We start from the raw sequence: 27,490 nt of genomic DNA on the forward strand, positions 1-27,490 counted from the left end.
ATTTTTTGGACTATAAGGTGCACCTGATTATAAGGCGCACCATCAATAAATAAATGCCTGCTAAAACATCTAGTTTCATATATAAGGCGCACCTGGTTATAAGGATGAATGACCAGCAGGTGGCAGACCAGTACACAGTTCAAGGCAGCTGTTGTCTATAAGTACGTTCATATATAAGACGCACTGGACTATAAGGTGCACCTTTGATTTCTGAGAAAATCAAAGGATTTTTTTGTGCACCTTATAGTCCGCAAAAAAATATGGTATCTCATGCTTCTTGGCACTTTATGTAGTGTTATAAATATAGAAAACAATATGTTTTGTATTTTAATCACCAATTATTAATGAAATTGTTTCTTCAAATGTCAAAATTGTAATGGCCTCAGCCAAAGTAAATACTAAATGTGCACAGTCAGGTGGAAGATAAATCAGAATCTCAAAATATTGTAATCAAGAACAGAAACTCAAATACACGTCCAAAAAATGGTTTTATTTATTGATGATGAAAGGATAATTGATCTATGAATTAAAAATGAACTTGTATTGATTGGTCGGTTGCTATAAAGTAATTACTCTGTTCTACATGCAGAATACGTTCTACTAATATTTTATTAATTATCTAGTTTTATACATGATGCAGAACCTCAAATGTATTAGGTAGGTACATAGAGTGCCACATAGTGCCAGGCTCCTGTTATCTGAATTATTTTACCTCATGTACATTATTTATGACATGCTTTTTACATATTTTGCAGGGTTTTTTTTTATAAGATTATTATGATAAATTTTGTGTGGTCATGTTTTTATTGATTTTCAATAAAAATTTGATATTCTTATTTGTGCAAACCTGTTTTCCTTTCTCCTGCTAGGCACTAGGTACTGTTTGTACAATTTTTTTTTAGATTATGCTGCATCTTTTTAAGATTTTTTTTTTCATAGGTTTCATATCATAGGTTTCTGCCAATAATTAATGGATAACCTGGCAAACTAAATTTATGGCATGCAATATAAATGTCAGTTGCCCCAGTGAGACTCCTACCTATAAAACACAAGAACTAAGTTTTATAAGGTTTTAGTACATTTAAAAAAAATTGAATCTTTTGAACAAAAAAAATGTATTTGCTATTTTGCCTAACTCTTTGGTGTACGGACCTATGTAAGGTGTCATTGTTGCACCTGCTGGCGCGTTAATTTATATCAATTTGGGACCTAAATGATCACTTTTATTTAAATATTCATGGATAGAACAACGGTAAAAAGAGGTGATTCGGACATTTGGGGAGATCATTATACATGACAAGCCTAAAAGTCTCTATGGTGGGGTTCGACTGTGGTTGGGTTGCCAGCGCCGGCAAAAACAGGTAGGTCTACAAGTGTGAGTATGAGTTGAGTATGGTAAGAGCCCAGCCTGTGAGTTTTATCCATACACCCCCCTGCAGCACCAGGACGTTATAGTATGTCTTGGTGTGCGTAGGGGTTAAACAGGTTATAGAGCAGGAGGGTCCAAGCAAAATATATATATATATTATATTATATATATATATATATATTAGTTTTAACACGCATTTCACTTTTCGGCTCCCTTTGCAGATATCAGTAATTTAGTCAAGAGTGTGTAGCTAAGGAATGACACACTTTCTAGCCATTATATGGCCTGTAATATCAATTTTTTACCAACTTTCTCCTCTGCACTGTCTGTCTATGAATTTGCAGTCCACATTTAGATAATGGGTTCAGATTAGGATTTAAAGGGCTTTTCCCATTAAAGAAAGTTCTCAAATCCCCTAGTGATGTTTACACAATAAAGATAATTTTTAACCCCTTACTTTACAATTTTACTCAGTTTCATTGTTGTTTTAGCCCCTATCACTCAGTGATGGTCAGTGTAAAATTACAGAGTGTGGACTCGCTAAGCCGACACTACATGATTCCTCTTGTGTTGTGAGATGCTGTGTGCTGACAATGTGCTTAGATTATCATGGTTTGGGGTTTTTCTACACTTTTATTTAGCTTCTGAAAATTCTACTCATCCTACTAGTATCTAAAACATAGAATAAAAGAGATGAGACAGATCAGAGATGATGAGATCCATAAACACACATAAAACACAATGACACTCTCCCCTATAACACACACAGAGTCAGCTCTCGTAAATGCTTCACTCCCAGATAAAGACCTTATCTGTCTGTAGCTTGAAGATTAACTCTCTGCACATTTCTGCTTGCAGGAGGAAGTGCCTGTTCCTGCGTTGGTCTTGTAATGAAGGGGGAGCGGCAGGAGGTATTGAGCAATGCAGTGTGTAGATAAGAGAAGTTATTCAAGAGAAGAATCCAGCCATAGTCAGAACATGCACAGTCATATCCAGGGGACATCCAAAATTATAATTCCAAACTTTCTCTATCAGTTCTGGGGTTTACATCTGTAAAATGCTGTATTTTTGTTAATAACAGTGAACTAGAGAATGTGTCATTTTTTTATGCTGAGTATATGTAAGAATCTGGTCTTCAAGGGAAAGAGTCCAAGTTCATGGAGAATGAACCGCTTTTCTCTCATAATATGTATTAAAACTTTCTTTGTATTTACTTGTACTGTTGAATAATGGAATGTTTGTTGAAAAGTATGTGACCATTTAAATGAATAAACTTCTTGTACTATTGAAACTTTCTTTTACAAAAAATATATATCTACAACACCTAGCTAAATTACATTTGCATGTATCTTTAAAGAGAACCTCTCATCAGTGACCCCATCCCTCCACAAACCACACAGAGTACCTGTTAGGCCTCTTTCACACTTGCGTTGCAGATCACGTCAGAGTTTGATCAGGGTGCGGTCAGTGTTTGGTCAGTGAAAAACTGACATTTTGCATCAGAGTTCAATCAGTTTTCATTCAGAGGTTGTTCAATGTCTCAGTTTTTCACATGTGTTTTCAATGCAATTACAATGCGTTTTTCACGCGCAGATAATGCACAAGAAAAGGACCCAGGACTGAGCTCTATCTTTTCTATGGCAATTGATCAGTGAAAAACGCATTGCACTTGCAAATGTCTCAGAGTGCAATGCGTTTTTGATGCATCTCCATAGACTTGTATGGTGTGTTTTTCACGCGCGTGACTTGCAAAAGTAGAGCATGCTGAGATGTAAACGCACGTTAAAAAAAACATGCACAGGTGCATGAAAAAAAATGCTAATCTGAAAAAGCCTGTTGATTACAATGGGTCAGAGTGCAATGCAAGTTCTGCACGTCAAAAGCACGCACAGAACACGCGCGTGAAAAACGCAAGTGTGAAAGAGGCCTTAGATGTCTTTATAAATGTTCCACTGATGCCCCTATCCATGGTATTAGAATCAATATACTTCCAGTAAAAGACTTTTATTTATGTTCTCTGTTCCGGTCATGGAGGCGGGTAGCTGCAATATACAGTCAATCTATATCAATCTAAGCTCTAATCCCATGGATAGGGACATCAGTAGAACATATAAAATGTATTGTGTGTGGTTTGGGGGGGGGGGTCACCTCTGATGGGTTCTTGTTATGGTATGGGTCTGAAAGAAAGGCGATTCTAGTGAACCCAATGTGTGAACCCATCTGACTGCATATCAAAATGTAATTGCAATGCACTTCTGTGTCCACTAAAGAATACCCCTCCACAGTTAGTTAACATGAAAACCCATCTGCTGTGAGCACATTATACCGAGCAGTACTTGGTTGTTACAAAGTTGCTAACACAGTTGGAGTTTATTATGGCATAAATCAGAATCCCACTGATGATTATAGTGAGAAGAGATGTGTAGTACAAGCGCAGTTTGCAAATAAGACTTAATATAGTAGTGGAGAATCAGCAGTTACTTTTAGAGCATCCAGCATGTAAAAATTGAGATAGTTGAAATTTTACAGCATACTTTTACTTGCAGTGACTTGTGTAGCATTTATCTATGTTAAGCCCCATCATTTTGTATCCTGACCTGCACTTTCAGTTTTGCTCTCTGCTAAAATAGAATCACTGTACAAAGATAAATGCTAGCCAACATACTGGTTCTTCCAAGCACAACATTCTGCTGGAAATAAGTGAATCTCACATTGTTTACCATTCAACTATTAGTAGTGTGTAAAATAACCAAGAATAAGAATTCTGGAACAGAGATCAGAAACCCTGTCATTGTAAGGAACAAACTGGTCTGTTAGTGGTTGTCCCAACTAGAAAAGGACAAACCAGAAACCTTGCTACAGCTTTCCATGGACCGATTCTGGCTTTGAAGGTTATCTATATCACACAAAAAGGGGTGAGCTACAATACCCGATGCAGCCTATGGACAGAAGAACTGTTTTGGAAAGATCATCAGAGATTTTTTTTAAGTCCTAGAAAAATCATAAAGAATCTAATTATTGCAGAATTACAGTTAACGCTAAATCTGGTAGTTGTACAAATTATCTTTGTAAATCAGGAATCCTGAAAAACATTATCAGACACACAATGAATACCTAGCAGTTTTCAAAACTTTCTTGAGATTATTTTAGCTGGTCCTTTTAAGCATATTAATGTGAGAATGTATGGCAGTATTCTGCAGATATCGGTCCTACCATGAGACAACAGTTCACCTGCAACCTAAATGTCAGTGAGCCAAGAGAGAGTCTCCTATCACACATATTTAATCAAATGACATTCTGGGTGATATTTATGTCACAGTTTTACCTTCAGGCATCTAACTATGGTAAGGTATGATAATATTTAGTATGCAGAATTATTTTTACCCCACTAATATTGCTATGGATGGTCTTTGGAGATGAAGGTAATTTTTTTTCCTATGACCGAGTCATAACGTTCTGCTGTTTCACCACCAAGGGATTCGAATGTAGTTTGCATAGAGCTGTCAACATTGAAAGAAAGAATTCAGAAGGAACAATGAAGTAGCTCGTCCATTCCCTATAAAAGTGGCATCATATGCAACTATAAATTGTTTATTAAAGGGAACCTGTCACAAGGATTTAGGTGCACTCCCCTCCACAACTTGTCATCCAGGGTTATGACAGGATCACAATGATGTCCATCTATATTCTGGGAAATTCAGCTTAATGCAGAAAAAGAACTTTGAACGCTGTATTAGAATAACCTAAGGAGTCAAAAGGATGAAGAAGTGTCACGCTGGACTGTTCACTCCTTACTTGTTTAATGTCCCATAGGCCATGTATATTGTTACAAGTTGGGGTGCAAGATGGGATAACTTAGTATGTGTATAAAGCAGTCAAGTTCTTTTTCCTGAGTAATTATATCCCAGAGAAATCCCAGAGATTGGTGGCGTTTTAATGGACTAAATCTGCCTGATAGGTTTCCTTAAAGTAGGGTATCAGTTTTTCTCATAACGGATTTATGGCTATGAATGCAACAGACCATAGTTATGACCAGTGATTGGCTGAGCTGCTGTCTTTCTAAAGGGACCAAAAGGTAAGAGGGGAAAGAAGGTCCAAGCAGCATCAAAGCAGTAATTTCAATAGATTTGTAAGGGCATTTCTAAAAAAGTATTTCTGAATTATTCTATATACCGCAGTGGAAAGGTAGCTTTAAATAGGCTTGACTAGGTCTCAATTCTTCTAATAGAATTTAAAATGGTCGTCCACTTGCATAATTCTTTTACATTGGCTCTGCATCCCCATTGTAAAGCTTGCCACTCCCATGATAGTCTATATATTGTACTTTCAACTTCAGAAGGTCACTACTGAGGCTAGTGATAGATACAGCCATCGGATGTCTCACTGCTGCAGCAAGAAGACATATTGGAGTCTAGATCTTGAGTGACGCCCACTACCATCAATTGTACTACCATCAATTGTATGTTTATATACATACTGTAACTGAATATATGAGTATATGAGTTTATATACATACTGTAACTGAATTCATGCTGGAATCATAGAAATATTATATGCTAACTGCCAAAACTTTAGGTAGATAAATAGAAAAATAACCAATGCATCATCCCTTTAAGAAACCTATAGGCTATATTCTCGTCAGCTTGTCTATCATTATCTCCTCTGAACATCAACATCTGACATTAGCCATGTCACTAATGCACTGTGTCAAGTGTTGATTAACTGTCTTTTTACATATCATGTCACCAAAGGCTAAAAAGAAACAAAGCATTGCCAGACCTTAAGATGCTCGTAATAAAAAGAATTTTTCGCTGGCTGGAGGACATATGCAAGTGATATTATGCTGCATAAAACTATCCCAATACGCAGCCTAGTATTTCATATTGACCAGTCCATAATTAATGTCAAACTTGTTCCAATCTATGAGAATTAAAGCGTATCCTCCATGTGAGACAATTTTGAATATTGTGTGTGGGAGTGTTGGGAATTTTAGATTTGTGTTATGTTGAATGTTGTGCTATTGTATTTTGATGGATCAGAGATTTTGGGATGTGGCGATACCTAACATGTTTAATTTATAACTATATCAATTCTAGGGAAAAAGAGGAGGGTGATTAGAATTTATTTTATTTAAAATTTTATTTTTCTTTACTTTTTTTAAATTATTTTTTACTATTTTTCAATTTTTCTGATTGATGCTGCCATATACTGCAGTATTACAGTGTGGCAGTATATGGGGATTTTATTATTCATTTATTACAATGTGCCACTGGCACATTGTAACAAATGGCCAGAAATCATATAGCTGTGGGTCTTACAAAGACCCGAGGCTGTCAAGGAGACAGCCTTGATGACATTACGGGAAGCAATGATCTAAGCCAATATGACAACGCCCATATTAACACATGCAATAGGTGCTAGCAATATGCATCAAACACCCACCTTGTATGGAGACACCTCAGCCCCTGAGCCCTCTCCATACAGCTGCAGCATACGTGTGACACACTATTATGTCACATGTAGGTAAGGGGTTACATAAAGTGCACATTAGTGAGGCAAACTGCATGAAGGCAGCTTCCAACAGTATTTATATATCTGGGCCACTATGTCCATGGCTAAAGACACCATTTTTGCCACAAGTGAATATTGCTAATATTGACTTTAAAACTTTTTTGCTGGAAATCCTGTTTACATTTCTTTATCATACTAAAGAGATAAGCTCCTGGGAAGTCTCGTCATTGGCTTTTACATTATCCCTGCTGCACACTGTAAAACAGTCAGACATTAATTTTTCAGAGAAGTTCACCATAAGAAAAAAAAAATTCAAAGCCTTCATGTCAAAGGAAAAAAAAAATAGTTTTGGTTGATAATGATTGAAGAGCTGCACTAAGATCACATTCACACTGTGTAGACCTTTCCTTTTTAGAGCAAGAAATTGCATAGATTAAAACGAACGCGCAAATATTCCCTTTTGTCGCAATCCATTTGATGTCTTTGCCCAGCATGTATTTTATTTATCTGCACCCAGGTGGATAAAATATCTAGATTAAAGGGATTTAAAATAAAAAAGGATGAGACGAGAAAGGAATTCAGGTCACCGACCACCATCCGTGAGTTTGTTTAGGTCTAACACACAAAGAAAGTTTTCTTAAAGTATATAGAAATCCGTACGAGCCAATTATGACATTGAAAAGCATGAAATCTTCACTACATCCGTTCTCTAATGAGTGGTCCTGTCAGCCAGATACAGCAGAAGAAATGGGTTGTAATTCATCTGTCTGCCTTGGGATTTCTGAGACACAATTAAGGGCTTTCTCCAGAGAATGAGGCAGCCATTGGTAGACATTAAAATGTGCCTCCAAAAACACAGTACAATCGTAAATGACGTGATCTGCAATATTAACTGAAAAGGAAATGAATGTTCCATTATCTGGGCTCAGCTAATATTAAGTACTTGCTTTTACTCTGTATTAGGCTAAAAGGACAGCAAATTATCGGATAAATTACTTTTTTCAAATATTCTGGTGGACCAAAAAAAAAGTAAATTGTACTCAAATGTAGAGAAAGTAGTCCCAATTTTTGGCAAAAAATACTGGATAGAAAAATGCATTCTCTAAAAGGGAATTAACAAAGCAGCCAGTACATGAATACTTTCCCTGCATAAGGGCCAGCATCTAGATCGGGTGAAACATCAAGTCAACTGGACACTGGGGCTAATTTACTATGGTTGCGCTGATCACTTTTGTCAAACTGTGCACCTTTTTCCAGGATTACACAGCTTACACAGGTATTTAACAAGTGTGTGCACTGGGATTTTGGCACACACAATCCTTGTTTGGCACAGCTGCGCTGTCTTCCATGCAAAGCAATTTAGGGGGCGTGTTGTTGGACAATCCAAATGATTCAGACTAAGCTCCGGATTTAACTTTCAAATTGTGCCGTAAGCCCAAGGACTTACATGCACCGCTAAAAAGATGGTGAACTCTGTCGGACCTGAGCGGGGAAGCAACACACGCAGGATATCTTAGTGAATCGCAGCACAGTGCATTATAATCGGACAATGCACTTTCGGTGAACTACAACGGTAAAGTAAGTAAATGTGCCCCACTACCTCATCACCTCATAAATCAGAGTGAAATGAGTGTTGCAGGAGGGCTTTCCGTATATATACTCTAACTGGGGGGAATTTATCATTAGACCAGCTACGTACGACAGTTCGTTCTATGTCTGTCATTGCAGTTCCGCTGCAGTCATATTCATTAAAGTCCAACTACAACAAACCGGTGTGGTGTGTAAAAATGATCCTCAGAGATACAAATTAATGACAAATACAAAGTTTATTGAAAACACCAATAAAAACACTTTTCTCAAATTCCTCCCCTGAGGAAGCCACAAGAGTGGCGATACGTGTAGGGCTTGCACCCACACTCCCCCGGATGCAATCTCAATCTTGGTAATATATATGTGGTACTGGCATTAGCATGTGGTGATTTTCATACAGGTAGGCTATTTAAGCCCATATTGAAGTCATGATTGATTTGTAAACCTGCTTTATTCCAGCCACTGATATTCACATTTGGACTTTGCTATTGTGTATGACTGCATTATTATATTCAGGGGAGAGAGTGGAGGGTTTTTTGGTTGCATCATAACCATTCCCTGTTCTTGCATGGATTTCACTCATGCAATTTTAAATGTTTTCAATAAACTTTGTATTTGTCATTGCAATTAATTTGTATCTCTGAGGATCATTTTTACACACCACACTGGTTTGTTGTAGTTGATATTTGTTTGTTGGTGTGGATCCCTCTTTAAATGGACCGTATTGCGGATCTTTCTACCTCTATCAAAATTATATTCATTAAAATGGCTTTAGCCCTTGATAAATCTGCTGGCAGTGTTATTTTGCTGTGTGGGTTGTTTGCAACAGTCACATAAAAAGTCGCAAAAAAAACCCTAACAAAAGTCGCAACATAAACCAGGGTAAAGGCACAAAATACCGGCACTTCAAGAAGGACGTCACAGGGTACGATAACAAAAGTGTTTTCTTTAATGTTTAAAACGCCATGACACGAGGACTGATAGGTTGACGCGTTTCGACGGAGACCGTCTTAATCATAACCTGCCAAACACTCTCTGAGCTTGCACCTTTTAAACTGTGCGGTTGTCACGTGGAGCGAGTCACGCCCCCGAATCACATGACGGAAACTCCTCCCACCTTCGTCACATGACCGGGAACGCGGCTCGAGAGTGCACAGCTCAGGTGAGTGAATACATACTTAAAACCTCAATTACATAAAAACATTTTGGCAAATCCATTGGTATCAGTTGTTTACAATGTTTACCACATGGATGTCAGGGAAAGTTACTGGATTTTTATAATGGAAAGTAGAACTCCACAGGGTATGAACAAGAGGCAGGACATAATTCTAACATATTAGATAGCGTCATGTCACATTCCCTGTCACACTCCCCGACTCAGCCCTTCTAAAAACTTTCAGCCCACTTTATGACTTTATAAATTTAAGGGATCCGAAGACTATGGTTATGTATTACAAGTATTTTGAGCACATAGATATGTCATGTATGCACATAAACAGAAAACATAATGCATAGTGCTCATGGGACACATGAGATATATATTTGGGTTTATATGTCATTTTATATGTATTGCATGACGTTCTAATTCCAAAATCCTCCTTTTTTCCATTTTTCCTTTTTTCCTTCAAATCTTCTAGGAATGTCACTGAAGAATAGACTTTAGTACATTATTTTTATACTCCTTTTGATAACCAGAATGATATAAGTGTAAGGTTTTTTCTGAACAAGAGACTTGCATTAAGAATAATTTATATTATATTCCGCTATGTCATAGGTTGTTCCCTTTGTACAAATTTACTGACATCCATGTGGTAAACATTGTAAACAACTGATACCAATGGATTTGCCAAAATGTTTTTATGTAATTGAGGTTTTAAGTATGTATTCACTCACCTGAGCTGTGCACTCTCGAGCCGCGTTCCCGGTCATGTGACGAAGGTGGGAGGAGTTTCCGTCATGTGATTCGGGGCGTGACTCGCTCCACGTGACAACCGCACAGTTTAAAAGGTGCAAGCTCAGAGAGTGTTTGGCAGGTTATGATTAAGACGGTCTCCGTCGAAACGCGTCAACCTATCAGTCCTCGTGTCATGGCGTTTTAAACATTAAAGAAAACACTTTTGTTATCGTACCCTGTGACGTCCTTCTTGAAGTGCCGGTATTTTGTGCCTTTTCCCTGGATTTTCTACATGACTATGGACTAGTTATCCGAGCACCAGAGGACCCTCACGGAGTGTGGACAACCAGGACGGTCTAATGGTTGGGTGAGCCGGCTTATTTTTCTACTTTCTCTTGAAAGTGTTATGTTTCTTCATAAACCAGGGTAGGGACTGACGGAAATTTGTACCAAAACTTGTGGCTAAATGGAAATGGGTCTATGTCAAAGTGACTTTGCACTGTCCTATGTTCATTTGGCAAAAAGAAATGGAAAACAGCAACAGACAAAACTCCAATGATAAATCCCTCCCATTGTTTATAAGTCTTGTCTTATTTGAGATAAAATGCATTTATATTTATTGAACTTCTTGGTGAATTGGTGGTTGGGCTGTGCCTTCTGCTACACCCATTTCCTTCTTTTTATATCTCCTTTCTGCAAGAAGTGTCAGTCATTGTGTAATGGCTGCTGCCAAAAAGCATGGAGTGAATTAAACAGGTGCCCCAGTAGACACGACCTTGCCTTTGGTGCACTGAGAAGTGAATTTGCTTAAAGATGTACTGAACTGGCTTGGTTACCAACTTGCTCTCAGAAAAGATTTAATATTGTGGTTCTGCGCTGATATATTTCTGATGCCAAGACCATTTTCTGTCCCTGGGACCAAAATTTGTCCCAGAGCTCCAGAAATGTGTCTAGCAGTTGGAGAAGAAGCTAAGCACCTTGCCCTGGAGTGGAGCAATGGCCGCTGCAGCAATGCATCGATGGCTAACCTTGTCCAACAGCTCGTCCAGTGAATTGGATGCCAGGAGGACAGGCAACAGACATCCTAATGCGGGGAGTGTTTTTCCGGGGATGCTTGTGTAAGCTGAGTGCAGTAGTAGGGTTTTGTGTCCCTTCTAGACCAAATTTCTTTTGGCTTACTTTCTGCCAGTTTACAGCCAGCTAACAAATTGGTTGGAAAGCATAAGATGCGGTGAGAGCGCCACAAAACTGACGGAAATGCCTTAGCAAATGTCCCCCAATGCCATTAGTCACAAAATAGGGCTCAAATAGTTTGATTTTATGATTCACAAAATATTATTAGATTTCTAAAGTATGCAGAGTTATCACTAAGATGGCCGACAATGGAAACTACAAGTCCCATGATCCTTTTGTTCTCAGTAATTCCTTCTCCCTCTTATGCTTGCAATGTGGACATGTGACAAGCGACTATCTTCTATCCTGCGTCTGCTTTGCACAGAGAAAATCAACGGACTGATTAAAGGGCCAGTAGCATTTTAATTCTTTATTAGATTGTATGTCAACAGCATTTTTCTGCTAAGGGAAGCAAAATTTTAAATAACTAATTAGATATTAGCTTATATTTTAATTACCCATTTGTATATGAATTATGTTGATTCCTAGAATACCCCTTTAAAGGAAATCTACCATCAAAATCAAGCGTGATAAACCAGGGACACTTACCCATAGATCCAGGCACTGTTACTGTGGCAATCTTATATCTGTTATCCATGGCCTCCTTCCTTTGAAAATCTACTTTCAAAATTATGCTTGAAGGATCTCCTGTGGGGTTTTACCAGAGATCCTTCATGCTAAAGCTTCACAGACTGTTACTCTGTGCAGGTACATGTTTCCCCTCCCCCTATTACCTCAGCACTTCCTCCCTACCTCTCCGTGCTGTAATCTCATACAGTGAGAGTAGTTTGCTTCTGCAACGTGTAAGTCTGTAAAGCTACAGCATGGAAATTTTCTGGAAATGTCCCCGAGAGCCTTTCTGGCTCAATAGCAGAATTATAAAAGTTGATTTTAGAAGGAAGTAGGCAATGGATAACAGTCACGGTGCCTGGATCTTTATGTAAGTGTCTCGGGTTTATCATGATGGATTGAGGTGGTAGATTTCTTTTAAAGATAAAAACAGAATTTTCACTAAAATGACAGATTTTAGGAAAACAGGAAAGGTACATCTGGAAAGCTTATAAGAGTGCAATATAAAATGGTTTTACTATAGCAAAATGGGACTTGAAGGTCATTGCTAGATCAGAGAGACATAAGCAACAAGCAACTCCCCCTCAATGAAATACAACTAATATCAGACCAGGCTATAGACACAGGTGCATCCATGTATGTACAACAATACATACTGTATGTTTATTTAACACAATTACCCTACTATTTTATTACCCTAGAATGAAACAAGTTCAGATTCACCAGAAGTGAAGCACAACCTCTATGTTACAAAAAGAACATTTCCATTCAGTGAAATGCATTAGAGGCCGCCCAAAATTTATCATAGTCACACACAAATTAATCCTCATTATAAAACTTGGCTGGAAATGTAACCACGGCCAGATGGAGTCTGTGCCTGTGACATTTGAATCTGTTTAGGGTCACAACAGTTTCAAGTCCTGCATAAGTCAATGGCACCATTTATCTGGAGATAGGTCACCTGGATAGAAAAAAAGTCATGATGTATTTCAAAGTGATGTAAAAAACATAGGCTATAGTTTATCATGAGCTCCTTCAAGACAAACATGAAGTTAGCTCTGCAATCTGTATCAAGTGTCCTCACCATGATACAGATATCACCTTGAAACCCATACACTTACAGAAAAGTAATAACTTGTAGTAACTGATTGTTTTCACAGGCTTGTGAATGTGTTTTAAGGTGTCTTGTTTGAGGCTGCTTAATAGTCTTAATAGTGTCAATCGCTGCAGAGATACTGTACACTAATCAAATACACTAGTTTGAGGGGAATTATTGCCCCTAAAGGGATTTGTTATGTGTAGCAGCCCCATCAAGTATTTTTAACATTCTTTATTGAGTGAATTACAGCAATGTTTATTGTATTAGGTGATCATTACAGGTGGTCCGCTACTTAAGAACACCTGACTTACATATGACCCCTAGTTACAAACGGACCTCTGGTTGTTGGTAACTTACTATACTTTAGTACTAGGCTACAATAAATATCTATAACAGTTATCACAGGAGTCTGTAATTAAGATTTATTGTTTATCCTGGTTCTTATGACAATCCAACATTAAAATCCAATGGTCACAGAGATCCAAAAAATTTTGACAGGAATTACAATAATAAAGTATACGGTTCCGACTTACATACAAAATCAACTTAAGAACAAACCTACAGAATCTTGTATGTAACCCGGGAACTGCCTGTAATAAAACTTACGTTTTAGGCCTGACTGATAAGACTTTTTCTGTCTTAGGACAGTTTGTAAATAAGTACATTACATATTAGGGAGCATTCACACGCAGCGGTGCACGACCGTACACTCAAAGAAAGATAGAGCATGCTCTATCTTTTTGCAGTGTGCGGCCCGGATCGGTGCCACACATGTGTGGCACCGTATCACCACCATGCCGCTATTGCCGTCTATGGGGACGTACATGCAGCCGCAAATTTGCGGCCACATGTATATCCCCGCAGACGACCACGTGAATGAGCCCTTACACACACATTTACACTGTTCACTTTACAGTGTACAGAACATGCTAAATTATTTTGATAGGTTAGTGTGATTAAGGAAACATGCAATATGCAGATGGTTTCTTATATTTTACTACTTTAGCCAAAAATAAACCTTCTAAGAAGAACTATAGTAATTTGTTCTGTTGTGTGTCTCCTTATTTTGTCTGTCTCTTATTGGAGAGGTAGGATGTAATTTTTTTCTTTTCTACACATATATAATAACTAACACAGTGCAGTTTCTCACTGACAGTAGTTGGTAGATCTAGATGCCTCAATCAGACCTAAGGGTGCATGGCAACTCCAGCCATCCCACAATCGTGTTGCAGTGGCCATGGTGCAACCAAGAGAATGCCCTTCCCTTTATCTGCCACCTTTGCTACTGCAGTCACCATTGGTCAAACTGCCCGGAACTGAACTTTCTCTGTTCAGGGCAAATGCAGCAGAGACCAGGATTATGTAGCAGTGGGTCTCATGTTGCTGATCCTGCTGGTATATTCACACTACTAACATGATCTACAAGTCTGTAGAAGGACACCGCTAATAAGGATGAGGAAACTTGACCTTCGACCCAATCCTTTTTTTCTTCGTGAAGACAAGTCTCTGACTTATATTTTTAGCAGTGGCTTATTGTTCCTTGAAGTATAAATGCTGCCTGCCCAACAGTTATCTTAAAATCTTGAGAAGTTTTATGGTCTTTGATCTATGTATCCATGTTTCCCAAGATCTCCCAATTTCCTTGCAGTTTTTCTATTCCTACTCAATGCTTTCTACATTTCCTTTCTAAAATTTCTGCATTTGTTTGTGACAATAAAAAGAAACATCCCATTTGGAGAACATTTAGATTAATCAGAAAATGTATGCCCATAAATATATCTCTTATGCAGGCAGAGCAACGTAACATGCCGCAGCAGCTGTGCAATGAGGAGAATGGAGATCCTACCGGAGTCTGTTCTTAAATTAGTATTGTAGAATCTATGACATCTTCACATAAATTGGTGTCTTAAAAACAACATAAAAACAGATTATACTCTTGAATGATAATTTACAATATGTGGCTATGGTAAAAGACTCCATGCCCCACTAAGGAATATATTGGATCCACCATAGCTCCCAACCGTCCCGATTTTGACGGGACTTTCCCGTTTTTCGTACCTCTGCCCCGCGTCACGGGCAGCTATGAGATTGTCACGGATTCTCCCCCCAGGTCCCGCTGTGTCCCGGCGCTGTGTCCGCATAGTAAATACTTTGAAAGTCTGAACTCACAGTACAGAATGGCTTCTACAGACATCGGGAGGGAATCCTTTTCAGAGAAGTGTCGGCTTAGCGGAGAGAGCAGGGACCACGTCATCAGCTTCAGATCAGCATCTGTCCATATATGGTCACTGCATCTCCTAGGGTTCCCCAGAGCAGACATCGGGCAGGGAATCCTTTTCAGAGAAGTGTCGGCTTAGCAGAGAGAGCAGGGACCACGTCATCAGGTCAGATCAGCATCTGTCCATATATGGTCTCCAGGCTTCCCCAGACACAAGCTCTTTATATAATTAAATTAAATAAAGTTTTGGCCAGGCTGAGATTCGAACCTGGGACCTTGTGCACCATAGACAGAAGCTTAACTAACTGAGCTATAAGCCCAGTGATACAGAGCTGAGGATTTCTGGTAACTAAGAAGTGTTATCTGCCATTTACACTGTGACACAGACTAATGCACTGATATATAGAGAGGGATCTTCTCAGAGATTATTATTGTAATTATTGAGACTATTATTATTATTATTATTATTATAAATTTTATTATTTTTATTATTATGTAGATGATTATTAATAATGGTAAAAATAATAATAATCTCAATAATAATAATCTCAATAATAATAATCTCCATAATAATAATAATAGTCTCAATAATTACAATAATCTGAGAAGATCCCTCCCTATATACCAAGGCAGTATATAGTCATAGTTCTTAGTTACCAAAATTCTCCACCTTGTTAATCACAGAGGTTATAGCTCAGTTGGCTGAGGCGCTGTGTTATTATTGTACATGGACACTGCAGGTTCTGGGTTCAAATCCCCATGAGGATAATTTTTTTTTTTTATTGAGATGATTTTTATTATTTTAATATGGCTAAAATTTGGGGCGTGGCCAGGGAGTGATTGGGGGTGTGGCTTGTCCCTCTTTCCTTTTCACAAATGTTGGGAGGTATGGATCCACTGTAATTGGAATATGTTGCTCCATGGTATCATTACAGGCATGGAACTTGACATTTAAGAGTAAATACAAAGGGGGGCGTTTTGCTTTATGACGGTTTTTTTTGGCTGTGTTGTTTTTTACTTTGCCTAGAGCGCCATATTTATTATAGGTTGGCACCACAATTTAGCTTCTTTTCAGACACTCAACCTTTTTTGTTGTTGTTGCTGAGTTTGGGCAATTCTGACACTTTCCATGCACTTCTAGTTTCTCCAACACTTTTTTTTAGTGCAAAATTGGACCAACAGGCAGCAAGTCTACCTACTTCTAAACCTCTACTTGAATGAAGTTAGACATTTCAGACGCTCATTTGTTATTCTCATGGTGTGCCAAATACATTAAAGTCGTGCGCCACAATATAACATCACAGTACAAATCATTGCTAAAATCGGGCACAAAAAACAACTAGCGCCACAAATAATGCCACAAATTGCAACTACATCTGCACCAAATTCCACAAATAAATCCTCAAACTATACACAGATTTTGTCATGGATTTTAGTTCAATTGACTTGAATAGAAATCCATAAATCCTAAATCCGCAGCAAAGATCAGCCCCTTCTGCAGATTTCTAAATCTGCTCCAAATGCCACACACAAAAGAAATCTACAACACATATATTATGTAAATCTCATAGGCTTGAATGGTACAGTACTACTCTGTGGATTTTCCACACAAAATACGGCAAACTGTTGTCAGTTTCCAATGGCAACTATGAAAATTGTAAAAAATGTCTATGTTTATGAGAAAAAGAAATACATAAAATAACTCACTTCAAATACTCAATCTTTCCACTAGATTAGCGAGATAGTGATGAATGCCTTAGTACACTGAGCTGATGATATATTTAGAATAAATACACACACCTGGCAGCTGTTTTTGGGATGATAATAAAATGCTTCATCATTTCCTTCACATTATATAAAAAAAAAAAAAAGAGGAAATCATATTTTGGCAAAAAAGAAGATATAACAATAAATCCAGCTACATTCATGCACATGCATCGACGCCAATAGAAAAATAAACTAGGCGACAGCAAGAGAAGAACAAAAACAAGTGTTGGGAATCTGTCATGCTGCATGAACTGTGACATGTATCATCAGTGATAAGAGCTTCCAAGTCCGCAGCCTCCTGTGTTTAGTATAGTGTGAAGCTAAGATTTACTCTAGGAAGCTCAACCGCTATAAAAGATTCTTCAAGCCAGTTTAAGAAATTGAAAGTTTTTCCTATAAATAATCACAGATTTTATTGAAATTTCTTCTCATGTGTTGTATGAGACATTGCATATAATAAAATCTGTGTAATCATGACTGGTGGGAATGATCCCACTCACTTTTTTGAAGAGTGGAATACCTGGGCAAGTGCTGGGGCCCAGGGCTCCTGGGGGGGGGGCCCACATTAGGCTGTACATAAGGAATCCATGGGGATGAGGGGGGCTTTATCTAATGAATCCATAGCGGGTGAGGAGGGCTTTATCTTGTGAATCCATAGGGGGTGAGGAAGGCTTTATATAAAAAACTTGAGATGTTTGGTATAATAAACTAGGGAATATTTCTAGGGAATATGTTTTAGTTTCTGAATTTTTAGTGCCGCCATCTAAGTTCACTGCAAAGGTGCCCACTGGAGCTCTGTCTCCCAGGGCCCCACTGAAACCTGGAGCTGGCCCTGCATCCTATTTACCCATTAAATATAGCCACTGGCTATCATCTATTGCTACATTTTACACGCAGCAAAGAAACGTGGACATGAAGCCAACAAACAAGGATAAAATCCTATAAATTTGTTTAGGATCAGAGTTTGGTCAGTCCAAACCTAATGCTATTTTTGTAATTCTAGGGCAGTGGTGGCGAACCTATGGCACGGGTGCCAGAGGTGGCACTCAGAGCCCTCTATATGGGCACCCTTGCCATCACCCCAGGGCAGGGTTCGCCAGACCAGACTAAAGGCTTCTTGCAGTCCCAGGCAGCCCTGGACCCTAGAAGGAAGCTACAATGATAATCCAAACTTGTTCTCCTTCTTCCTACTGTATTGGTGTCCTCAGGTGCCTATACAATTTAAACCTGTGAAAGAGCAGGTAGTAGTAAGTTACTGCTTAAATTGTTGCATTGGCACTTTGCGAAAAAATATGCAGATTTTGGTTGTAGTTTGGGCACTCGGTGTTTAAAAGGTTTGCCATCACTGTTCTAGGGTCTTCCAAGTTGTGTCAGATTTCCATATCCTATTTTTACAGCCCTAGTTAATTCCTTGTAATAAGTGCTGGGAAAAATTACTGCATAAGGCTACATTCAGACTATGTATGCCAAACATACATGTATGTATGTATGTATGTATGTATGTATGTATGTATGTATGGCATTGGCGCTACGGAGAGGAGCAGGGGATGAACACAGCTCATCCTCGCCCCTCTCCATAGGGATATATTTAGTGCATGGTGCTGTATCACGTAGAATGGTAGAACATGTCCTATCTTTCTAGAGGGCACGGAGCGGTATGGTGCCGCACGTGTGCGGCACCGTACCGCTCCTGTACAGTGCCGTGAGCCCATAGAAGTATATCGGCCGTATATACATCCCCCATACATGTATGTGAATGTAGCCTAACATAGTCAGCAACGGCTGCTTAAACCGGCAGGTTCAGGAAGTTGAATTTTAATGAATTTTTAAAGGTACCGAACATACATTTTGTGAATGAAAGGTTTTTGTTTTTTAATAATTTTCCAACAAATCCATTCACATGCATAGACATGGATGAAAATCAACTGTGTCAAACAAATTCTAATTACTTTAGTACTGAACTTCCAGGTTATGGCTTATTGACCTCTTTTAGAAGCCCTAAGGATTATATGTTATATTGTGCGACTACTACAAAGGAGGAAGTTGAAGGAATGGTCACTGAATGGATTCTTGTGTATAATACCCTATATTGTCAGCGCAGTCTTCAATGAGTGGCAGAATTTGCGCTCTGTCTATTGCAGAATATAATGCCAGCTTTCTCTACCATCTAAGTGCCTCTTTCACACTATACAGAGAACCCCCTCACACCTTTTTGCTGATCTACCACCACCACACATTTGTGTAACTATGGGTTGTTCTATGACAAGATGCCTTCAGGGTAAAAGCTTTAAGTATTTTAAATGAGAGTTTACATTGTTACATGGTTCTTCAACGTCAATAGACGTACAGAGAACTGTCATGTGCAGGGAAATCAGATTTGCATTCCCGCTCTATTAAATCAGCGCTATATGAGTAGAAGGGGAAAATGCCTTCAAGGAACCTGTGATAAAAAAAGGAGAAAGTAAATGGCTGAATGTGTTATATGGCAGAAAAAATACTTTATTTACTATGAAAACACAAATGCTTTCTTTATAGCCACATTAATACCATTAAATGGAAAGGATTGAAATACTGAGCTGTGAGTGTGCTATCTTAACCTCCTTCCTGCTGTTTGTCTATAGGTTTTGTTTTATACATCAGCAGGGTCCTTATTAACAATAACTTGGTTGTATTGATTAAAGAATAACTAGAATTTAGGTAACGTTAACACAATGAGGAATTCCCGCAGACCCAATTCACATGGAGAGGAACAGTTCTCTTCAGATGTTTGTCCACGTTGCCTTCCATGAAAATAATAAGAATGTTTATTATTCCTGTGAATTCCACCAGGAATATCAAAGTAACAAAGGTTAAGAAAAAAAAGACATCTGTCCATCAAGTCCAACTTATTAAATAGTCTAACTTATCAAAGTAGTAGCCTCATGAAATATCAAGAGCTAATCCTTGCATCGTTTGAATTTCTATAGCAATCTTACGTCTGCCATACGTAAGTCTTGTACATGACGACTTACAGGGGACCTCTCACCATCTATTACACCACTAAACTAACAGCCCCACATAGGGTACGCAATGTAATTACTAGCATTCCCTCTTGTCTGAATCCCCACCCAATGTCATCAGTCATATGCAGATTAACTAAAAAATAGTCACTTTTTACTTAAGTTGTGTTAAATAGTTGCCCTTATCTTTAGTAGCTAGACCTATACTTTTAGTGTCATTTTTAAGATGAGAAACATTTCAAAAGTACCAGGACAGGTGTTCTGTGTGCTTTACAACTTGGAAATGCAGGCAATGGCGAAAAAGTTTGGGAAATTAATTGTAGAGTAAGATCCAATTACTCACAAGGTCAGAAACAGTCCTCCTATCCCAGTCATGGTGCTGGAAATCAATGCCGTGTCGAACGGTTATCACAACCACAAATAAGAACTGGATGTGTAACATTTGAAACCCGTAAGTCCACTGGTAATTATGCCTGTTATGTGATTATAAGAAAACATAATAAACTGATCCTTTTACTTATACCTTTGATTACTGGATCACTATTTCTCCAGAATGTTTTAAACTGCCTGTATCTGAATACAGAATGATTAACTGCATGTGTTTTAAAAAAAAGAAATTCTCATCTTACACCAAAAACAGAGCTCTTGGTACTAAAAAGCCCAAATTAGGGACATTCAAAGTGTTGCTTCCCCTTCTGCCTCTAAATGCGACTCATCTCAGGCAGATAACTCTTCTCAGCTCATTTGCATATGGCATCGGAGGCAATATTTTATAGGTAAACAGGGGAGTTTTAACATAAATGAAAGAGTGCTAGATATTATACGTCATACCCTTTCTTAGAGTGCTGGTAGTTAAGTGGTATAAAAGCTTTACATTTCTGCTATGCATCATCATGTAACAAGAATTGGTACAGCTGTGCATTGCACTAGTGACATATGCCAGTGATTATACAATTCCAGCCATGTAAATAGGGACCAAATCTGGTCGTTTACATTAGAAAGAAATACACTAAGATCTAATGAAGAATATTCTGACAATGGATGAATGGCCAACATCTTTAATATACATAGGACATTGTTCAAATCTAATGAGACAGTAAAAAGGTATTCCCATCTAGGCATTCCCATTTTATTTAATAAATCTACCATCTAGATACATTTCTACAGTGGGATGTTATTAAAAGAAAATACCAATGCCCATTTGTAATGACTGATATTTTAACAAAGCCCACCGGGCTAGATTGTGGAACTTGTATTGTAGTTTGTTAAAAACTAATAATATTTTTAAAAAAAAATTCCAGTGTGAAGATAATTTCCCATAAATGTAGCCAAGTTGTGCCCTAGAAACAAGATAGTTGTCCTTGGATACGACCACCATCATGCTCTTTCAATAGAAACCAGATATGTGCTATTGAGTTGTCTGACTACCGGGATTCAGCATTCATTACCACAGGATGGCTGTAGGACATAAATAACATCCAATTGAAGAAATGTATGTATAGGGCAAATGAATAAAATTAAATGTCAATGCCCAGATGAGAATACCTCTTTAAGAATATTTTTTCCTGTACAGGAGATATTAGTGATGATTGTAGGTTTGCTGAGATTTCGACCATTTTGCCCCATTGTAGGTTCTAAAGTGAATATTTGGGAAAGGTTTATTTTATATGATAGTTATTCCACTTGCTTCCTCTGGATCCCATTACAAACATGGGGTTATACTGTTCAGGGCAGAGTCACACTGTAGCTGTCTTTGTGTGAAGGTTTACATCTAGAGGAGTCGCATAATCAGGGACATACATATTCATTTCAGTCTTGCAATTCCTCGAGGTGAACCTTTACTATAATGAAATGCTTTTTGACTATACCTTGCCCCTGAATATATATAATTCACTAACTGGAGCCTTTGCAAATTGTCACCAATTATGTAGAAACCACGTACAGAAGGAAAAAACGTCTGAAATAAGATCACATTACAATCTCTGAATACATCATTATTCCATTAACAAAACATGGTACATTACATACATGACAAAGAAGTCACAGCACTTCTCACAGCTGAGGGTTTATCTTTCAACCTCCATCTATTTTTACCTCCTTTTTAGCGGATTTTTCTTGCTTTTATCTAATATTGTTACACATATTTCAATATACATAATTCAATCCCTTTCTGTCTGACGAGACATGAAAAATGTGAAATAAATGGAAAGTTGAATGCAATGAACTTAAATGTATCTTGTAGCATCTGTTCTCACAGAGAAATTGCATCTATCATTTCATTCATGCGGCAAAACATATAATTATGTCTATGAAAAATAAAGATGTCTTGCCTTTATGGTCCAGCTAATTATTTTCTTTTTTGGATTCTTTTTCATAAGAGACATTGAATACTTTTACCAATATCTGCCGCAAATATTATTTTTTAGATTTTTGCAGTTGCTTTTCTTTTAGAATCCGGTATTTCACAGAGAAAGTTTTGTAGTGTTAGTAAGGTCCTATTCACATCACATTCGCATCACAGTTTCTATTATAAATGGAAACAACAATGCAGTGCTGCATTCATTACATGAAGGATTTCTGTTGCTTCCAGAACCTATTGGGGGATATTTATCATACGCCAGCTGCACAGCGTTTAATTCTACGCCAGGCCCTGAAAAGTCGCTGGCTGCAGCGAGTGCGCAGGCGTAGGGACAGTAACGCCCTGTGCCGGCCCACTCCCGGCCGTCCGCGCCCTCCGCTCCGCTCCCTGCCGTTCGCGCCCCACTGGCATGAAGGTGCTGGATTGGGTTAAATAATTGCAAGTGCTAGCAATAAGCTAGTATCTCCGATTATTACAGGGCTTCTATGGCAAAAAAACATACTAAATGCACAATAGAATAAATGACATCTTTACATGAATGCTTAAAGGGGCACTCCCATACCATTGGTTTACATCTGCAAAACCCCTGCAGATACATAGGCAAGGGGATTGTTGCAAATAGTGCCCTCTCCTTGTCAGGATCTAACTGGTGAGCCTGCGCAACTCATCCAGAAGCTACTGCTAGGTAAACTTAGTAATTGCAGCTGTAGCCACAGCCTGGTAAGGCAAGAGTTAACAAAACATAATGTTATTATCCAATGATGTTCTTGTAAAGCAAGCTGGAAGCTGACTGGAGAAGTGCTACCACCTAACCAAGGGAGTATATAAACATATTTTAATATTTTAATTTGGACTTTTCTGGATCAGTCCCAGACTCTCTGCAGCTCTTCATATGTGAAGTGTGCTACACACTATATGACATTTTTGGAGTATATAAACCCCCGGTGGGAGCACATGGTCTGTCTGAGCAGGAGAGGGAGAGACTCCATCTTGGAGTCAAGTCTAGTCAGAGTGACTGCTATAGCCAATGTCCACTACCAGGAATTACAGTTGCCTAAGGCCATTGCCTAGCACCCAGGGCAAGTCCGGAGACTTAAGCCCAGAGCAGAGATCCACCACCCGGACTCAGCTCCGTCTCTATCAGCCCAGCCTGAAGCTACTACCAGGCTGTGTGTACACAGCTCTCCATGACTCTTCCAGGTTCTCGAATATGCTGCTAAAGCTGCTATTATCATTTGGTCAATGCCTGCTGTTCAATAAAGAACTGTAAGTTGATTTGCACAATGTTGCCTCTGTCTGATCCCTGGATCCAGGCTGTTTACCACCACCGGCTTCCCCATCCATCACCCAGGGATTCATCCTTCAGACACCTCATGGGTTGTCCCAGGGAAAATCCATTGCATCAAGCTCTCCCTCCATATTTCTTGCACACACCACCGGCTGAAGACCTGTTAGACTGTAGGTCTGCCGGCATGACACTAACAAGTGCAGAGAAATGATAATATGTGCTTGTTTCTCAATCCTATAGATCAATTCTTAAGCCTCTGATGACACACTACCAATGAAGGGAGTGTAGAAACGCGTCAGGTGGAGGATATACATAGGATATATGATAGTGTGTTTACCAATGTGTACAGCACCCGATCCATTGGTGGTGATATGTGGCACTGTGCAGCGATCAGAAACTGAATAAATAGGCTGCATGGATGCCACTCACACAAATCTGTCAGTAGTGTGCAGATAGCAAACGCACGATCGGAAATATTTAAGTGAGGGATTTCCGACTCCTGCACCTACTGAATGCCTGATTCGATGTAAAAATTTTTTTTTGGCTGAACAGTGGCCCCAATTTTAATAGTTATCAATAAATATTAGGTTTTAAGTGTTCTTTTTTCAGGCAGAATATTTTATACACCTGAACACAAATAATTATAAATCTTGCTTTATGCACTTTTCTTTATTATAGACTGTAGGTCAGCCCTCCGGTCCTCATACCAAGCAGCGTGACCATAGCGTGCCCAAGGCCGCTCTAGCCACCCACTCCAGTATTCTGGGCCCCGGCTGCCTCTAGGCCTTATACTGGCTCTTTGAATTGTTTATGTGCTGCATAACCCTGCTGCCATACGTGTTAAGGCCCAAGCGTGATTGGGGCAGATTTACTTACCTGGTCCATTCGCGATCCAGCGGCGCGTTCTCTGCGGTTGATTCGGGTCAGGCCGGGATTCATTAAGGTAGTTCCTCCGACGTCCACCAGGTGGCGCTGCTGCGCTGAAGTTCCCCGGAACGCACTGGAATACCTTCACTCAGCCCGGCTCGGTGTAAGTGCAAGCTCCGCGACACATTTTTTTTTTTTTTAAATGCGTCGGTTTTTCCGAATCCGTCGGGTTTTTGTTCGGCCACGCCGCCCATTTCTGTCGCTTGCATGCCAGTGCCAATGCGCCACAATCCGATCGCGTGCGACAAAATCCCGGGGCAATTCAGGGGAAATCGGCGCAAATCGGAAATATTCGGGTAACACGTCGGGAAACCGCGAATCGGGCCCTTAGTAAAAGTACTGCTTCATGCTGTGGAGCGCTGCTCAAGCACCCACAACGTTAATTCCCAGTGGGGGATGTTACACATGCGTTTAAAAGGTACATAATATATAAACTGCATGTAGGGCAATCCTCTTGCCAGTGGCTGAATTTGTGAGATATCCCTCACCTTCTGGTTCTGTGTGGTTACAGTTAGTGGGGCAGTCCTTTTTGGAGACCACCTTTGCAGGTGTAGGGATACCTTTAAGAGAGGAATGTGCAAATAAGTTTTCTTGGATGAAAAAAGGAAAAAAATGCATTTAATCCATCACCATAATCCACCTACCTAAACTAAGAGCTGTGTTATGTAGGGATATACCCATACATGCCACCCAATCCTTTGTTCAGCTTGACTGTAGAAATATGCAAATGAGGCTGAAGTGCCACAGGCATAACAAAGCCCTCCCCCAACTTTGCCACTCAGCCAATCATCTTTATTGTCCTTCCTTCAGCTACCACACTCCTGGGTCCAATAAGATCTCATTCATCTGTAGTAGGTCCTGATGCAATATGTTAATGTACCCAAAGCACTTCAGCTCATTTGTATACATTTTACTTGTATAAAATGAAATTTTAACACTGCAGGGGCAACGGTACACAAAAACAAAAGGTATAGTCCTATTAAACATAGCAGATATTTAAGATAGGTAAATCATGGTGCCCTTTAAGAATGCAGCTGTCTATAAATCAATGCCTGACTTTTAAGAATGTGTGGACAGTGAGTCATTTACTCTCTTCATTCCTATAGAACTTACATTGAAGCCGCCATAGGAATATATTGAAAAAAAAATATTTACTTTCCACAAATAAGATGCTGCAAGTACTTACTTAGACATTTTTGTAGCCAAATTTATCAGTATTATAGAACATAATGCTAACAGGTCTTGCATGGCTTCATAGAAAAGGATCATAATCCAAGTTGTGACATGTGGCAAAAATGTCAATCATTCTGGCACAAATGAATTCAACAAATAGGTGTAAAGTTAACCTATAAATTCTAACAATAAGTCAGTCATTGTAATACATCTGGCAGTTTTTTCGTAGCAGCCTTGAAACCCTGTAACAAGCTACAAACGTCTAGCACCATGGTATAAAAATAGTCCTGGATGGTCCAGAGGATGAAGTGGCCTAAATGTTTTTTGTAAACAATTCTTAAGTTATTTTCCTTAGAACTCTTGTACCATCCATCCCATAATAGTATGAAAAGCTGGGTGTTCCTATTCTGCTTCCTGATTTTCTTTACACTATTAGCCATTATTGAGTAGTGTCAAGATGTAGCAACTTCTCCCACTGGCAATTTATTTACACATTTCCAGGAGAAAAATAGAGAGACAGCACAACAAAGAGTTGTAAGGAAAGATGCTCCGGAATTGTTATTTCAAAGGGAATACAACTATTTACTAAACCAGAGGTGTCAAGAGAACTGACTGATCCTCATTAAAACCTAACGCATCCAGCATTAAAATCGATAAAGCCACATGTAGCTGTGTACTTTGTATTCACGTCTCTACCTTGGGAAGGTCTTCTGCTTAATCTACATGATTGGATAAATTCAATGAATTATTGAAATAAAAATGCTCAATTTAAGTACATCCACACGGTACGACTCTAGAGCTAAATTTCCATCACAGCTATTTAGTGGCATGTATGTCTTAATCTGCAGCTGAAAATCATGGTAAAAAATAGAAATCCTAAAATAGATGATGGGTAAAGACACAGGATGAAAACATGGATGGACCAGCCCACCAGAGAATCATCGGCCCAGGATCAAATGTAATAATAATCCTGAGAGGTTCATCAAGTTGAAGGCTACTAGGGTTAATTTCCAAAGTGAAAGACAGTGGGCCCAAGGAGCCCCAGTGAGAAGAACCTTTAACTGCTGCAGATAGGCACAGTGTGTGGGCAGTAGATGAATTTCATACAGTGATGGGTTGTAGGTTCTCCCACACCCGTTTATGGAGCCCAGGAGTTGTGGGATGTGGACCTGCATCAACCGACATATTTCCCAACAGATTTCCTGTTCTTCCACTCCAACTAGAACTATGCTTTGGAGGGGCACCAGTACATGCTTGTGTTAAGGGTCTGCTCTGCACGATAAAATTTATTGAACTGTTATCTTCTATTCTGATCTCGTACAGAGAAACAGTTTAGCCGCTAGTCAGTGACTACTTGATGTACATACCATGTGGAAGTATTACTCCCCAGGCAATGAGGTTATAATATATTGTACTGCATTTTTCATGACATGTTTCACAACTCCTACTACTGCCTTCCCTCTCCTCCCGCACATGGTCAGTACATTCTGTAGTCTGAGAGATGGCCATAGGCAGAAGGCAGTGACTGTGCTTACACTATATCACTTGTCTGA

At 39.0% G+C, this 27,490-nt stretch overlaps 1 protein-coding gene across 8 annotated transcripts in view; it reads right to left on the minus strand.

Moving 5' to 3' along the window:
- The window catches only part of INPP4B (inositol polyphosphate-4-phosphatase type II B), a 366,270-nt gene that overhangs the window by 186,709 nt on the left and 152,071 nt on the right, over positions 1-27,490 (minus strand). The gene's annotated exons all lie outside the window — the stretch shown is intronic.

This window comes from Engystomops pustulosus, chromosome 1 (assembly GCF_040894005.1).
Source record: "Engystomops pustulosus chromosome 1, aEngPut4.maternal, whole genome shotgun sequence".
Classification (NCBI taxonomy): Eukaryota; Metazoa; Chordata; class Amphibia; order Anura; family Leptodactylidae; genus Engystomops; species Engystomops pustulosus.